Source organism: Ambystoma mexicanum, chromosome 2p, assembly GCF_040938575.1.
Source record: "Ambystoma mexicanum isolate Mex_15411 chromosome 2p, UKY_AmexF1_1, whole genome shotgun sequence".
NCBI classification, from domain to species: Eukaryota; Metazoa; Chordata; class Amphibia; order Caudata; family Ambystomatidae; genus Ambystoma; species Ambystoma mexicanum.
This window is the reverse complement of record NC_090923.1, coordinates 195,568,085-195,585,443: the sequence shown is the minus strand read 5'-3', so window position 1 is coordinate 195,585,443 and position 17,359 is coordinate 195,568,085.

Sequence of the window (17,359 nt, the reverse complement as noted above, 5' to 3'; positions counted from 1 at the left end):
CCCACCCTTTGCCAAGAACAGATGAGTTGGTGGATAAACTTGGCGCCGCCAAGTTCCTCAGCACATTTGACTTGACGTCAGGCTATTGGCAAATAGCCCTGACAGACCATGCCAAGGAGAAAACTGCATTTTCTACCCCCGTTGGCTTATACCATTTTAAGGTAATGCCTTTCGGACTGAAGAATGCACCTGCTACGTTTCAACGGATGGTAAACCAGGTTCTGAATGGGATGGAGGACTTCTGCATGGCATACTTGGATGACATCGCAGTGTTCAGCAATTCCTGGGAAGAACATGTAACCCACCTGAGAGATGTTTTGCAGGCTCTTGGACAAGCCAATCTGACCATAAAGGCGAGTAAATGCCAAATTGGACAGAGTAAGGTAGTCTATCTTGGGCATGAGGTAGGCGGTGGAGAAATAAGGCCTTTGCTCAGTAAGATTGAAGCAGTGCAAAATTGGACAACACCGACTACTCAAACCCAGGTGAGAGCCTTCCTAGGTCTCACTGGGTATTACAGGAATTTCATAGAGAACTATGGGACCATAGCTTCTCCACTGAATGTCATCTCCTCGTCCAAATTCCCTAAAAAGGTGAAATGGAACGAGGAGTGAAATCAGGCTTTTGAAACCTGAAACAGGCTCTTTGCCAAGTCCCAGTACTCAGAGCTCCTGATTACCGCCAACACCTCATTGTGCAGACAGACGCTTCCAATGTAGGGATAGGTGCCGTACTCAGTCAACTGGATGGGAAAGGTAGGGAGCACCCCGTTTGCTTCATCAGCCGCAAGCTGAAGGTTCCGGAAACAAGGTGGGCAACAATCGAAAGAGAGTGCTTTGCTATCGTGTGGGCTCTGAAGAAGTTTAGGCCGTACTTGTATGGTTCTACTTTTGTTATTCAGACTGACCACCAACCCTTGAGATGGTTAATGCAAATGAAAGGGGGAAACCCAAAACTATTGAGATGGTCGATCTGCCTGCAAGGGTTTGATTTCACCATTGAGCACAGGTCAGGGTGTCACCACCAAAATGCTGATGGTCTCTCTAGGATGTATGTCATCGACTAGAGGTATGAGATTCATCCAGGAGTGGATTAAATCCTCCTGTCCCTTAGTCTGGGGGGGGCGAGTGTTAGGGAGAATTCTCTGTTTAGGCTGAATTTCCTAACCTAATGAGTCCCACAGCAGCTTTGCTGGATTTCTGGAGTTTGTTTTTTTCCATCCTGCCTAGAGTGAGACTCGTTTTCTCCCATTCTTGGACATGCATGTTTGTAATTCCTTTGAAATGTCAATGTGTTCGATGGGCTATGGGGTCTTTTACTCCATAGGGTCTCATATGTTTTTCTATGAGTGTTACACCGCACCCTACGTGCCGTAACACGGGGGCGCCCTAGCGGGTCCCCCACCATAGACTCCATACCCGGGGACTGACTATTGTCTCCCCGGGCATGTAAAGTCACCATTGGCTTTACTAGACCTAAATTTACTAACAGAACTAGTACCAACCATCTTATTGTGGACGTACTAGTAGGGGTAATTCGATTACTCCTGAATCTGTTACTCGAGGGGGCACTGTCCCGTCCCCCCTCGTCGAGTTTTGGCTGGTGGCAGTGGAAACTACTTGTTATGTTCGACCCCGAACATAACCCTATGGGATTCGTCCCATTGTTGGAGATTGATACTTTTTCTCGTTAATCTCTAACGTACCACCGATCTACTTATCTTAAATAGGTTTATCGAGTGGTATTTTCTGCCAGAACTCTGTTTGCAAAATGGCGTCTGTGTTCGTCTCTGTGACTCCTAAACCAAAGGTCGAGCCCTTTGTTCCACTTTTGCCGGGCCTCTGTACAGAGACCCTCCAAAGTGGTGCCCTTCTGTCTGGGTTACCACAGGGCTGTGGGAGGGGGTTTAGGCACCCTGGACCGAGTTGCCTTGCCAACTCCGGTCGCACTCTGGAGTGATTAGCCCAGGTGGTGAGCCTTCCCGCTCACCACTTAGCATGTGTTGATTGACAGCTAGGCTGAATGAATGGGGGTTTTTCTGCATAACAGCAGGGCTTTTGGGACTGGATCTTCAGAAGTCGCCACAGGACCTAAAAATCCGACAAGGGTAATGCTGAGCCGACCTGCACGACAACACCTCCGGTGGAGCCCTGCTGAGCCGACTCACCACTTCCTGACGACAGAGGAGATCTACCTGCCGGAGAGTCTCTTCCCCTGACTGGTGGGAACAACCAGTCCCCTTGGTTTTTATTCGCCTCAGGACGCAGTGGTCGAATTGCCCGTGCAGAGCACCTCGGCAACCGGATAGCCACTACCCCTGTACCGCGACCAAAAGGTGGTGCCTTGTGACGGAGCACTCTGCGGCTGGTCTCTTCCCTGGTGGTGCACCGGATTTCACTTTCCTTCGACGGCGAGATCATCTCTACTCTTGGCCAAGACCCGACATGCATCCACCACCAGGAACAACTACCCCCGCCGGAGCTGCCCTCCACAACAAGGTACCGTGTCCGCCTGGCTTCCCTTTCGTTCGGTTCGAGTGAGGTGTCTTCATCCTCTCCGTTCCGCTGGGTCGCCTCCAAGCTTTGCTCATTCTTTGTTCTGAACTGGTTCAATCTGCCGATAAAAATTTGCTATAAAGACTTGAATGCATCTCCACTAGAGACTTTCTGGGACATCGCGCCTTGCCTCTCTCCGAGTGGGCCTGGCCTCTGAACTTTATGATCTATTGCGATTCTTGCCTTCCTGCCTTGCATTTTATCTGCGTAGGATTGAACTGTGTTGATGTTATAACCTGCCTATCTTTTTCTCTCCCTTCCTAACTAATATTCGAGTGTCATCTAGGTTGAGGTATACACCTCTGTCTGAAAATAAGTGGTACCAGTAGAACCTAGAGTTGTCGATATTTTGCTAGGGGGATTGATCGTTTTCTACTTCGTAGAGTAATTGTGTTTGATTTGTTTGCCGTGAATTGCTTTAGTGTTTTCCCTAGATGTTGTGTTATAAATAAATACCTTGATATCTTTACACTAAGCCTCGTTGCGTGTTTGCTTGTCTTGCTGTGAAGAATTGCCCTATTTTGTATACTCCACATACTGCTCAACTTTTCTTGAGAGAAGTCTGACTGCTCAGCCACAGCTACCAAGTGAATCTTTGTGGTACAGACTGCTACCAAGTGGGTTCACCGCCAACGCCTGTAGTCCTAAATTTTTTGCAGTGGTCCCAGAGGGAACTGCACAGGTTTCCGCCTAACAGGAGCGACCTCCCACACCTCCTTTTGCCTTTGGCTGCTCCTCTTCAGTTCCACCCCTTCTAACATCCCTGCAGCACTCTCAAAGTCAATTCTTTATTTTTTATGAACTTTGTTTTTACATAGCCCATATTTTATACACTCAAGAAAGGTTAAGGTATAAAGGAAACAATACAGAATGTCCAATACGGAGAGCTGTTGCTAGACATGGAAAGAAACATGAATAATTAATTTGTTTGCGTTTGGAATCCAAAATAACAGTCATAATTCATATCATCTTCAGTTCAATTGTTTCAGTTATATGGGAAAAAGAAAAACATGACTAAGATCAATTATTCTGTAGATGGGAATCAGAAATGTGCTAGAGGCTCTTTTTTTTTTTCTTATACCTCGGGTAAATTGTAAATCTAATTACGTTGTGAAAAATTAGTTTAAGGAAACTGCATAATGGAGTACGGTTGTTTGCATAATATCTCTAGTGGAATGGAAATAGTTTAATATTAGCCACTTCAAGGAATTTTATAAATGATGTATGTGAATATTTGTTGCTGAATGTGAATGGGAAACTATTGCGCTTTACTCTGTTTGTATTATTTTGCATCACTAGATAAGAATACTTAATCCAATAGAAAATGTTAATGACAAATAAAATCATAGGGAGAAACAAGCCGCAGACAGACAAAGCGAGGCAGACAGGCAGGTAGACAGACCCATGTGCTGAACAGACAATTTAGTTGGACCATTAGGCTAAAAAATAACTATGTTGCAGCATATTTTGTTTTGCTGTTGGGAAGTACGCTTTGCCACTCCAACCCATTGCAATGGGGTGAAGGCCTCTCTAGCAGCCATTCTGTATGCAGAGAAACCCATTTTCTGTGTGGGTGCTGTTAGAGAGGTAATTTAAGATGAATTAATCTAATACACTATGTAAACAGCTCGGCATACAACGTGTATGTCCCTCAGTGTACATCCTATGCATCTCAATATACAGTTTGCACACCACAGAATATAATGGGCACCTTTATGAGTTTGGCGGTAATTCCGAGGTAAATCCACTGAATTAGTGCCAACATCGGTTACTGTTACCAGTACTCAGTCCAATGCATTCACCAGGGTTTACAAGTGGATACAGGGTGGTGTAAATCCCAATTTGTGGAGTCCAAAGGACACCTTGGGGATTTTGGTGGAATTATGATATGATAGGTTATTTATATAGCGCCTATACACAATGGGCCTCATTACACGGTAGGCGGTGAGCCATGGCGCTATTAGCGCCATGGCTCATGCCGGTAAAATACCGGCACCGCCTTGGCGGAAAGGGGATTTACCGCCCCATTCCAAGGTTGGAGGGGCGGTAAATCCCCTTTCCGCCATTGCCCTTCCCCATTCCCATTTCTGCCCCATAGGGCATAATGGGGATGGGGAAGGCGCTAATTACGGCACCGTAAATTATGGTTGCCGTAATTAGCTCCGAGGTCCCTTAGCGGGTTGGATTTTAACGCCTGCAAGAAGCAGGCGTTAAATCCTCCAACCCGCAAAGGGACCTCGTAGTACGGCGGTAAGGGTTAACGGTCACCGTTGCCATTAACGGTGACCGTTAACCCTTACCGCCGTCCGTGTAATGAGGCCCAATGTGTTTCAAAGCGCTTCAAGGCAAGGGAGGGAACAAGGGGAAATACAATGACATTCTTACAGGCCATGACCAGTAAGGATGTGAAATTAACTATCCTACTCGGCCTGACGACATTTCAGATAGTGCAAGAGTTAAGACATAGATAAGGAAGGGAGAGGGAGAGTGGGAAGGAAATGGAAACAGACAGGCGACTACCGTACTAGTCCTGACGACATTTCTGGTAGAGCCGGAGAAAAACAAGAGGTGTGGGAGAGTGGCGCAGAAAAGTAGGGGAGGAACAAAACGAGCAACTATCATACTAGGCCTGATGACATTTCAGATAGTGCTAAAGGGGCGGTGGGGAGGAAAAAAACAGTAAGGGGAGGGGGCAGGAGGCAGACGAGGCTACTATCATACTAGGTCCAGGGACAATTCTGATAGAGTAAGTGCATAGAAGAAAGTAAGGGGAGGAGATAGGAAAAGGGAGAAGGGAAAGGAGGAGAGAACAGAGAGTTAGCAGTCAAAAGAGTGGAGAAGCAAGAGGGGAGAGTGAATACAATCGCAGAAGTCAGTAGTAACACATAATGCTGCAAGCCAGGATACAAGATGAAGATGGGAACAGCATGATTCAGGGCCACCATGAGTACAAGATGCAAAGGAAGTCCAGCATGAGAGTTGAAAAAGGGTGACGCACTGTGAATGAATGAAGTCCATAAAAGTCAAATCTAGCATTGGCCACAATACAGTGATGGTGAAACGAGAATTTATCAGGACAGACTTCTGCAGAAGTAGGCTTGAGGGGCGTGAGGGGAGAGCAGGGTAGAAGAATCAAGCAAAACAGGCAACAGCTGTGTGCGAGAATGGTGGGGATACAAAGGGAACATCACGGGGGGAGGGCCAGAGGGGGTGGGGATGGCCTGTAGGGACAGAGGGAGTAACACATGCTGGTGCATGCTTACCTGCTGTCTGAGCAGGGGGTCGGGAGCTGGGTCCTCCTGGTCTGAACACGCTGAAGTAACTGTGCCAATTTTTGGGAGTAAAGTGGGGAATTTACCATCAACTTTTCTCTGGAGGTGAATCCTCCATTGTGAAATTGGCGGTGCAGTAAAAGTGGTGGTAATTCTGTTACCATGCCAAAAATGGCAGAGATAGAATGACAGCCTCTTTTTTACTGCACCATCAACCCCGTAATGAGGCTCAATGTATGTAACTCAGTGTATAGTGTATGTGCTTATATTTAAGCAATACTTCTCGAGTTGGGGGGGGCATTAATGGCCAGGTAATGCCCAAGGTGTAAGTTAGAAACCTGAGCAAAGCAAGGGCTTTAACATTAGCCGCAGGGTATTACCTGACCAGTAATGCCCACCCAAGCAAGGGGTGTATTGCTATTAGTATCCCAACACTTTGTACTGGGATACTCATCGCTTTTCTTTTCAGGTTTGCTGTTTCTCAACTTGAAAAGAACTTCAATCCAAGAGGTTTGCCATTGAAGAGGAAGAAGGGAATTAGGTATTACTACAAAACATCGCAGGTGATTACTGCAAGGAAGAAAGCCTCAAACGGAAAACAACGAGATTGCACGAAAAATAGAATGGGGTTTGGGTTGGGGTATTTATTAAAATGGGGAGAGATGAGGGGGTGTCTCCCCGCATTTAAAATAGCAAAAACCCATTGTTTTACATTCAAGGTTTTCAACCTCACAGGAAAAAATGCATTGTTTTCACGTAGATCTGGGAACTGCACATAGTCCTTTCTCCCTTTCCATAGCAGCCATTGCTGTGAACGGGCGTGTGTTGGGAACACTAGTGTTCCTGGTGCTGGTGAGGTACATGGTAGCACCAGGTAAGTGTGGCAGGAGTCGGGGATTGAATATGTGGATATGTGGTGAGGGGAAGATTACGGCCTCCCACTTCAAGGAGGCTCAGAATGGGGACCATGTGGTAAAGCCCCAGTTCTGAGCCTCCTGATTGGCTGGGAGTCTGCCACACCCCCTTTGCCAGCTACTAATTCAACCCCATCTCCAGCTGAAGGCTACAACAGGCTCCTCTGGGAACACCAATAAGGGAGAAAGCGCCTCATCCCAGCAACACCAGGGACAATATCAGAGAGAACAACCACTGATGCACCAGGCGATCAGGTGACACAAGTTTGTGTAATCCCTTCTAGCTTTTGGCTTCATTTTCTGTCTGAAACTACACTGCCAGTGGCCATTTTGAATTGGTGATATCACTTCCTGTGGCCATCTTAGATCAGTGATATCACTTCCTCCAGCCATCTTGGATCAACCCCATTATCAGCCGAAGTTCACACGAGGTTTCTCAGGAAGAAATCACTGCATCCCAGTAATACCAGGGACAATATCAGAGAGACCAACCACTGATGGACTAGGCGATCAGGTGACAGGAGCTTGTGTCATCCCTTCTGAAATTCCTAGGTACATCCAGCTACGGGCGTACCAATGAAGAGCTTTACAGTGAAGGGTGAAGACCAGCCATTGACCAGACTTTTTGCCTCTTAGCCCATGAGCTTTTGTCTTTCTCTCTGTTGCACATGTGAGTACCCCTACTTCTTCATTTATGTACTGTCTCTCCACACTGTGCTACTCACCTACAATGCATTCACTCCTGCGCCTCCTGCTGCTTCTCCTTATCACCTCTCCCTAAACTTTCTCCAATCTCACTACAACTTCCTCCTTTCCTATCCCTATTATAAAACTCATAACTCAAAACTCCCACTACTCCATCTCTGTTCCACATCCTTCCAACAAATAAAGCCGATGAGCTAACCAAGCCTCCTCTAATACCTATCCACCTTGCCTCTCTTCACCTGAGACTCAATTTCTCTACTCTTCCTTTCCTCATCAAATGAATTTGGCACTCTAGAAGCTCAGTCTGTATGCAACAGAACTTCCTTTCACACTGACTACTATCACTCCAGCTCTCCTCCCCTAGACCTAGACCTTCTTGCTATCACTGAAACCTGGATTTCTTCATCTGCCACTGCCACTCTGGCGGCCCACCATGATACCAAACTATCCTTCATTCACTCTCCTCGACTGGCAGAGGTGGAGTTGCCGGACACCGACTCTCTTCCCACCTTAAAGCCTCAGAAATCTCCAATGCCATGTCCTCTCCTACCTCTTTTGAATTCACCATCCACTATTCCTCTGCCTCACTCGGTTAACGTCATCTCCATCTATCACCCTCCTGGTCCCACTGGACCAATCTTTGGTGATCTTGGGCAACTACTTGATTCTCCTTCCACTAAACATCACCTCATTCTTTAATCTTCCATCTCCAACCAATTCTCAGAAATCTGAACTTTAGTCTTTTCTTAGTGACCACGCTCTCCACTTTATCAACCTTCCCTGTGTGTAACCTATTGTTGAACAATTGGAATATGAACTATCAATCATTTAGTTGCTCACTGGTCTTTGTAACTTTGCAATTAAGTTTGCCAATACATAATAGGGGGTTTGTATACCCCCTTTAAAGGATACAAATCATGTCTTTCACATTCATGATTTGCTCACTTTGACTGTATCGAACGTTCTTTATTTAACAAGTTCTACTTTCATTTGTCTATTAAACTCATTTTTATTTTGTAATACAACTCCATGGTCGATGATACTTTAATTTAAGGACATTACGTGACATTAAAACTGAGGACTTTAAAGTTGTTTAGAAGCTATTTCGAACAGGTACACCTCCGTTGATAATTTAATTATATATTTAGCATGTCATTATTTAATGAGGGCATTTCACAATGCAGTATATATATTTTTGAACTTCGAATTATGTCTCTAACCTCGCCCCTGTAGCCAACTGGGTCGTGTCATGGATTGACATGTACATGCCGATTAACGGCATAGACATATTGCGCAAGGCAGTGGCGTTACACATCTGGAAAACGGTAACATTGTCCTTTTCTATCCATAAATATTAAGAGGGGCACTGTTATTTCTTGAGATTCTGGAAGGCGACCGTAGAATTACTCAGAAGGTATGCTATGCTAAATGTAGCTTGCATGGTTTTTTCTTCCAGTCTCATAGAAACTGAGAGATGAGGGAAACATGCATAAAGATGAGCAATGTGTCATGTGAACAAGACAAGCAAGCTTTCCGAAGAGCATTCACACTTGAGGATACAGTGCAAAAATATGCAAAAGTGGAAAAAGAAACAAGATATTTATCATGCCATGGTGTCTGTGCCTGTCCGAGTCGAGAAGAGCCTGAAGGGCCCTCATTTTTTGAACCCTTGAACCATGAAGAGGAGAGCCTCTAATTGTAGCTGGTGGCCATATGAACTTGTGCCATGGCACCATCACGCTCTCTCCACATCAACACGTGAGTGATGGTTGAACTCTTCCATTGCCTCCTCCACTACAAAACCTAAACCTTAACTGTCCTTGTCACTCAGACTCTCTGCCTGACTTATCCCCTCTTCTTCATTGCTTTTTGTGCCTTGTTTTGGATTCTCAAACCTAGGTGTGTTTTTTAACATCCTGCACCCCATATTTTGCATTACATTTTGTGCCTTGTTTTTTGATTCTCATACCTAGGTGTGGGTTTTTTAACATCCTGCACCCCATATTTTGAATTGTATTTTTTGTCTTGTTTTTGATTTTCAAACCTAGGTGTGTTTTTCAACATCTTGCACCCCATATTTTGCAATGCATTTTGTGCCTTGTTTTTGATTTTCAAACCTTCATTCTGTGCCCCTCCTGTAACCATTAGGCTACCTCAGCAGTTGGCCTAGAACAAAGCAGTGCAGCCACTCCCCTTTCCTTCAACTATCCTCTACCACCCTGATGGCACTCACCATCTCTTCTATCTTCTCCAACTGCTACACTATCACATACCCTCCCTCTCTTACAAAGTCTGGAAGGCAAACGTACAAAAAAGACATTCTGAGAGCCAACGCTGGCCTGCCCATCGCAGACACCTATGATAGTGCATCTTCCAGACAGGTCCTCACTGACACTCTTTTCTCTGTCCCCTCCCCAGATTTATGGACTCCTCATCTCATCTCTCCCCCCTTTCACATCCTCTTCCATTAATGGTGGCACCAAGTGGGATGTCCTCTTGGCTCGCTTTTTATCATCACGCTGCATCATTAATGTCTACCGCACAGACACTATCTTGGTTCAGGGTCCTCAACGCAAACTCCTCCTCTTTGCAGGCACCTGCCATCACTCATTAACTTCCATCCTTCACCTGAATCCCCCAACCATTCTCTCTGACCCTTCCCCTCTGACTGGGGTACCATGTCCCTGTACTCCACATCAGAAAACCTTCAAAGGCAGAGTCCTCCTTCACCTAGCTACTCATAATGCCCACTCAACCAACAAATACTCTGCCAAATTCTGCCTTCTTCTTAGAGACACTGACCTTGACATTCTCACTCTTACCGAGACTTGGTTCAATTCCAGCTCACTCACTGCTTTTGACTCCCTACTCCCTGATGGCTTCAAGATCATTTCCAAGCCACAACCTCACTGTGCTGGTGGTGGGGATGCCTTAATCTTCACTGAGTGGGTTACTTCCTCCATCATACCCACTCAGCTGTACTCCCCCTTTGAGAGCCTGTTCTGGAGGTCGGTAATCTTTTCCTCCACCTTTCTGGCCATTGACACTATCTACAGGACCCCAGGCACTACCACCATGCTCCTCTCTGAATGGGTGGATTTATGTTCCTGTCTACTCTAAACCACCTCTAACCTCCTCCTCTTGGTTGATTTCAACATCAATTTGGACTCCCCTGTCATAAAATCCACTCTCTTCATTGACCTCTGCACTTCTCTATCCCTCTCCATTCTCCCTTCTGGTCCAATCCACTCGGCTGGACACGCTCTGGGCGCCCTCATACATTTGGACCTCTCTCTCACCCACTCTGGTCAAAACACTCTCTTGGTCCGACCACTCTCTCCTCTCTCGCTACCTGGGTCCCCTCGGCACTCTGACTGCACCTCTTCCAGCCCTCCTAACCTTGTTCATAAACATCTGTCCGATGAAACAACTGTCAGCTGCTGCCTTTGCATCCACCTTCATCCCACCCCCACTCTCCACCCCTGACTCTACTTCTGACCCTGCCCTCAGCAACCTCCATCTGGCCATTACTAACACTCTGGACACTCTTGCCCCAGTCTTGTGTATCTGCTTGAAATCTGCCTCTAAGCGTAATACCTGGTACAACTTTGAACTTGTAGCCCTGAAATGCAAGTGCAGAGCTGCGGAACGGAAGTAGCAAACCTCAGGCACACCCTCGGACAAACTGGCCTGCCGCCTGCTCCAAAGGCAATACAGACTCTCCATCTGTGCCAAGAAAAGTGCCAACATCCAGGCATAGGTATCTGGTGCTTCCAACAACATTGCTGAACTCTTTAAAATCTGCAGGGAACTAGACAACCCTTCTGCAGTTGCCTCCTCACCTCTTCCTTCCCAGGCTCTGTAAAAAGCACTCACCACACACTTCACCACTAAAATTCAGGACATTCTGAGCAACCTTGCTACCCACTGCCCCAAACCCTATCACACCACCTGCCCCCTATGGCCTCCCAACATCCTTCTTCCTCTCTCTCCTCCTTCTACCCTGTCACACCGATGTGGTTACTAGAGTTGTTCACTTTATGAATGTTTTCTCCAAACAGGTTTTAACTTGCTCCTCCAGAACCATCAAGTACAGCATTGGCTCCATTGCCCCCACTCTTGCAGATTTGTGCAACCACTCTTTTGCTACAGGATCCTTCCACTCCTCCCTCAAGCACTCCCATCTGCACCCCCCTCCTGAAAAACCTTCAGCAGATCCTACTTGTCCAGATAACTACTGCCCTATTTCTATCACCCGCTTCCTTGGGAATCTCCTGGAGAAGCTGGCCTTCTCCGAACTTACCTCATGCACTGAACTTGTTGGCGGTCTCCACTACCATCAATATGGATTCTGAGCAGCCAGAGTCACAGAAACTGCTCTTCTGAACACCTGTGAAGAACAGCTTGCATCCCTTGATTCCAACTCTCCAGCTGTCCTCATTCTACTTGATGTCTCATCTGCCTTTGACATGGTCAACCACTCTATCCCCATAAAATGACTCTATGATACCCTGGGTATCCCAGAGTGGGCACTGGACTGGCTGACCTTTTTGCTAACTTATCATCCATCTCAGGTTATTCTGGGCACCTTCTCCTCACATATCTCCTTCTCCAGCTGTGGGGTCCCCCAGGGCTCCAACTTTTTCCCATGGCTCTTTAACCCATTTCTTACTCCGTTGGCATGCATCATCTCCTCCTCCAGAAATGTCCAGTGCTATGCAGACGACACTCAATTCTTCTTCAAACATCCCGCTGACTCTCTTGCTTCTTCCATCATCGCAAACTGCCTATCTGCCATCCAGTACTGGTGCACTTCCAATGATCTCTGACTCAAGTCCAGCAATATCCTTCCTATTGGAACCCCTGGAACTCTGTGGATTGCATGTTGTGAAGTCCCAGTGAGTCAGCCTTACTATGCGAGCGGCGTGACAGCTTTGTGAGGACTTCATTCTCAGCTACAGAAAAGTAAGAAGAGCCTCCTTTGGTGACTTTGGTGACTTTGGTGACTTTGTTTGAGACTCTGGCCCTCATTACGACCCTGGCGTTAAGGGATTACCGGTACCGGTACCCTTACTGGTACCGGTAATCCCTTAACGCCAGGGTCATAATTACGAGGTCCCTTTGTGGGTCCCAACCTTAACGGCTGTTCTGTACCAGCCGTTAAGGTAGGGACCCGCAAAGGGACCTTGAAGGTGATTACGGTACCGCATTTTGCGGTACCGTAATTATCGCCTTCCACATTCCCATTGTGCCCTATGGGGCAAAAATGGGAATGGGGAAGGGCCAATGGTAAATGGGGAATTACCGCCCTGCAAGTCTTGGAATGGGGTGGTAATTCCCCATGTCACCATGGCGGATCCGGTAAATTACCAGCGTTAACCATGGCGCTAATAGCGCCATTGGTTAATGCCAGGGTCGTAATGAGGGTCTCTGAGTCTGGTCCGGTGTGCTTTTGGACCCCTCTCTCCCCTTTCCCCTCCCCTTTCCTTTCGTGTGCTTTTGGAACCCCCTCCACCTCCCCTTTCCCTTCCATGTGCTTTCGCTTTGCCCCTAATGAGCGTTAGCCTCTGTATCTGAATGTTTCCCTTTTCTATCTTTAGGCTTCCTGGACCCAGTTGCTCTGCCCCCCGAGCCTCAGGCTGTGCATTACAAATAGCCCCGGACCTGCGCACTCGCGTGCGCTCCACAGAAGTACTACGAAAGTACTGTTTTATGTTCGCGGTGTGCGGCACGGGGCCGGAGGGGGCTTAGGAGCTTCTGGTTAAGTTGTTGTGGTTAGGGTTGTTTGTCTCATTGCTTTATGGTTAGTTTGCTATCTTATGAATTTCTCTTAAAAGAGGTCATTCCTGAATTTTGCCTAATTGCTTTGTCTTTAGTGTCCTTTTTGTGCCATCTAAAAGATGCGGTACATATATACTTTAAAAACTAATATTCCCCTGCTTCTAAATGTATGGAGGACAGTACACACAACAGAAAATACAGAGGAAATCACAAGCAATACAAATAATGCGTCTAGCAACATAATGCCGTCTTGCTCAACCCCTAAAGCAATGTCTGGCCGTAGAAAGCGCGGTAGAAATAATGATTCTGCACGTAACCTCACTGATATTAGAACCTTCTACTCACCCTCTGTACCCATTAATGTACCTAATAAACCTGCTGTGCTAGTGACAAACAATGAAACAAAAGGTGAATATCCAGTTTCAAATACCCTGTCAGATAAAGCAATATCTGCTGCCTTACACGAAGATGAAGATGTCATAAAAATTACTGCATGTCCTTGCCTGACAGTACTTAGAGGGGAATCAGTGGCCTATGCAAGCGTTGTTATAGGCGATCAATCTGTTTCTCAACCTGTTCCACACACTGTTGATCCTCTGACCATTGACATGGTCGATTCACACAGTGATCTGTCAAATCGTGCCATGTTGGAAAAATGATCTTCCTCGCCAAACATTTCCGAAATCCCCTATCGGAATCAAGCAGTGACCTCTTTGTCTTTCTTAGTCCCTACTCCACGCAAACAAAATGAAATACAACCTCAGCAAGAGAATGATGGCTTGTCCAAAGTTGTGTTCAGGTCTTTTGAAGCCTTGCAAACCACCATGAACACATTGGTTAAACGTTTTGACACGTTAAATGACTAAATGAAAGCGCAAAATGACCAACTTAATACTGTTCTTGCTTGGCAAGCTAAATTTGATGCAATCCAGTTACCAAGTGTGGTATTAGCTGCCCAAAGTAAGCAATCAGACAAGGTGAGATTGGCTGGCATGGCTACCTCTCCAGTCAAAGGTTTTGATGAATGTCTGAGTGCAGGCCCAAAACCTTGGACGTCGGTGCTGCCTTGCTTTCCCAACATCATTGTAGAGCAGCTTGTTAATAATCAGGCTGCACCGGTCTCGTTGAATAAGCCGGGAAGCGAGATCCCCATGAAAACTGCTAATAACGATACTGTTTATACCATTTTCTACAAATCTGATCATGCTGAAAAGCAACGAAGCTTAAAAAAATTGCCTTGCAAAATGACAAAGAAATCAAAAAACATCAAAGGTACCAATCAAATGATGACAGCTGCCTCTAAGCAGTTGATAAAGCACCTTAAAGAGCCTAGCTCGAATTCTGAAACTGATGTTTCAAAAAAATATATACAGTTAGCGCAGGCACGTAAATTAAAACTAAGTGCCACAATTTCATCAAACACAAGTGTGATACTTCATGAGCCATTGGATGATCTAATACAAGCAGTTAACTCCCATTCAAGAACCATCAATTCTATACCTTCCTATATGGCTACAAAATCTTCCATTTTTAAACTGAGTGAGAAAGCGCAGTGTGACGACAATCAAAATGTTGCCTCACGGTGCAAGGAGATCAGAAAAGAAGTTGATGCCTATATGGCACAATTCTCTGTTCAAAGAGATCTAAAGGTACCATAGTTTACTGATATGCTTCCCTTGCCTTCAAACCCTTGTGAGTGTAAAGAGGATATGGAAAAGGTGCAACATTTTTACCAGAAAAACTTCCAAATGCTGCCAATTAATTCCAACCAGTCAGTAAGTCCAGAACAGCTCTTCTTTGGTGATGATAATATAATGCAGCTTAGTGAATCTCTTAACAAACAAGGAAGCTCTGTTTGTAAGCAAACGAAATTGACTAATCAAAATGACGGTTACGGTGCTGAAATAGTCCAGCTGCTGAAAGCACTGTTACCAGCCAAACCCATTGAAGAAACGGGTAAGCAACCCTCAATACTGTCAAACAAAAAATCGATGCCTGTAAAGGACGTATCTCAAACAAAGCTCAAGCAACAAAATTTAGGTTCATTGATTCTTGGTTGACGTCCAGACCCATATCCACAATACGACTTAAATCGGCAAAGTATAATGGAACTATTCTCTGATATTGAATTACTAGATGACATTATCAGCTCAGATATTGAACAGGCTGAGTTCATTTCCATTAATCAACTAAGTACAGTAAGATTATGGTTTCGATCAAGAGTTATCAGAAATCTTGCTTGGCAAGCTAAAGAGTTGCTGTTTCAAATGTTTTTTTTTTGTAATCTGTGAATCTCATGATGTAGGCCCTCATTACGACCCTGGCGGAGTGGGTTTACGCCAGCGGTATTCGTGGCGGACCCGTCCGCCCTACTACGAGTTCCCGCAGCGCCATGGAGCCTTTCCCGCCTGGTTTTTCCGGGCGGAGAAATCCATGGCACTACGGGACCTTGTTGTTAATTACGCCACCGTACTTTACGGTGGCGTAATTAACGCCTTCCCCACTCCCATTACACCCTATGGGGCAAAAATGGGAATGGGGAAGGGTAAAATGGGGATTGGGGATTTACCGCCCCGCCAAGGTCGGAATGGGGCGGAAAATCCGCCAACCCCCATGGCGGTATCGGCAGCTTTCCGCCGTGCTCCATGGTGCATATTGCACCGCGATCTCCGCCAGGGTCGTAATGAGGGCCGTAGTCTTCACCAACCCTCTGATAAAAGAGGATACTAAAAAAACTGTTTCATGGTGCCTAAAATATGATAATCAAGAGATTGAAAATGGTAAAAAACATAAATGTCAATGTCAATGCAAAGAAGCCAGAAGTTAACTAGAGCATATGGATGAGTGTGAAGTAATTTCAGTAGTCTGCTGGAATACTTGTGGCTTCCATCATCTCATTGAAAACAAAAATGACGAGCTTTACAAATACAGTATAGTCTTGTTACAGGAGACGTGGATTACTGACTCCATTCTATGGGACAATCACGAGATTCATCTCACACCAGCCCTAAAAGGCCCTAGAGGCCACTCGATGAGGGGCCTTATCATTGCCACTAAAACTAGTGATAATATCTCAATTATATGCAAACACTCTCCAAATTCTTATTCTCAACTGACTATTGTCTCAATCAATACCATCCTATATGCTCTGGTCAATTTGTACTGGAATCCAGCGGGAATTGATGATATGGAATTTGTTATCAGCGTGTCATCTATGCTAGACTATATTACATCTACACCAAAAATAGAACACACTCTGATAGCTGGAGATTTAAATCTCCACTGTATAACCAAAATTAAGGCTGCTGAACAAAAGAGAAGAATTCTCTGGAACCATATAATGGACACACGTGGCTTTTCAATGCTGAACGGGTCTAGTCCTTTTCACTGCCCGCCACAGCCCACCTGGTCTCAAAGAGGATCTAGTGGCACCATTGATTATATATATATATGAACAATATACTATCCTCGCATCTGTTAGAATTAAGAATTGAAAAAAGGATGAATAGCGATCATAGTATGCTATGCCTATAATGGTCCCTACCTAAATGACGACCACTGCAAACATAATCAAAATGGGGGGGTTCATTAACTGCTAATAACAGTGTTAATAGGGTACGTTGGACAGATCGGTCCATTACACATTTTAGTCTGTTGCTGAAATCAGCCTTTCATAGTACAAAAGTGGGTCAAGCTCCCAAAGTTTCAATTTTATCATGAAATCATACAAACTCTGAGTCAGCCGGTCACTAGGAAAAAACCTCACCAAAATAGAAATCACGTGTTTGATCGCATGATAAAGGAGAGAAAAACACTATTTCGTAGGGAAAAACGTGAGGCCGAATCCCTGCCGTTATATGTTCGTTATCAAACTCTCAGGCGTATTAAGACAAACTATAAAAATTGGTTACGTCATCACAAATGCAAATGCTGCAAACTAATGGGAAACAAATGCTTGAATATATAAAGGACAAGAACACGACTCGCATATGGAAGGCCATTAATGACTCTACCTCTTCCCAACAGACATCAAAACAAATTTAGCATGTCACTGAAGCGTCCTGTGTAGAATACTTTAAAAAAATTCTAGCTCCACCTGATCACGTAAACCCAGTGGTATCCAGAATAAAAT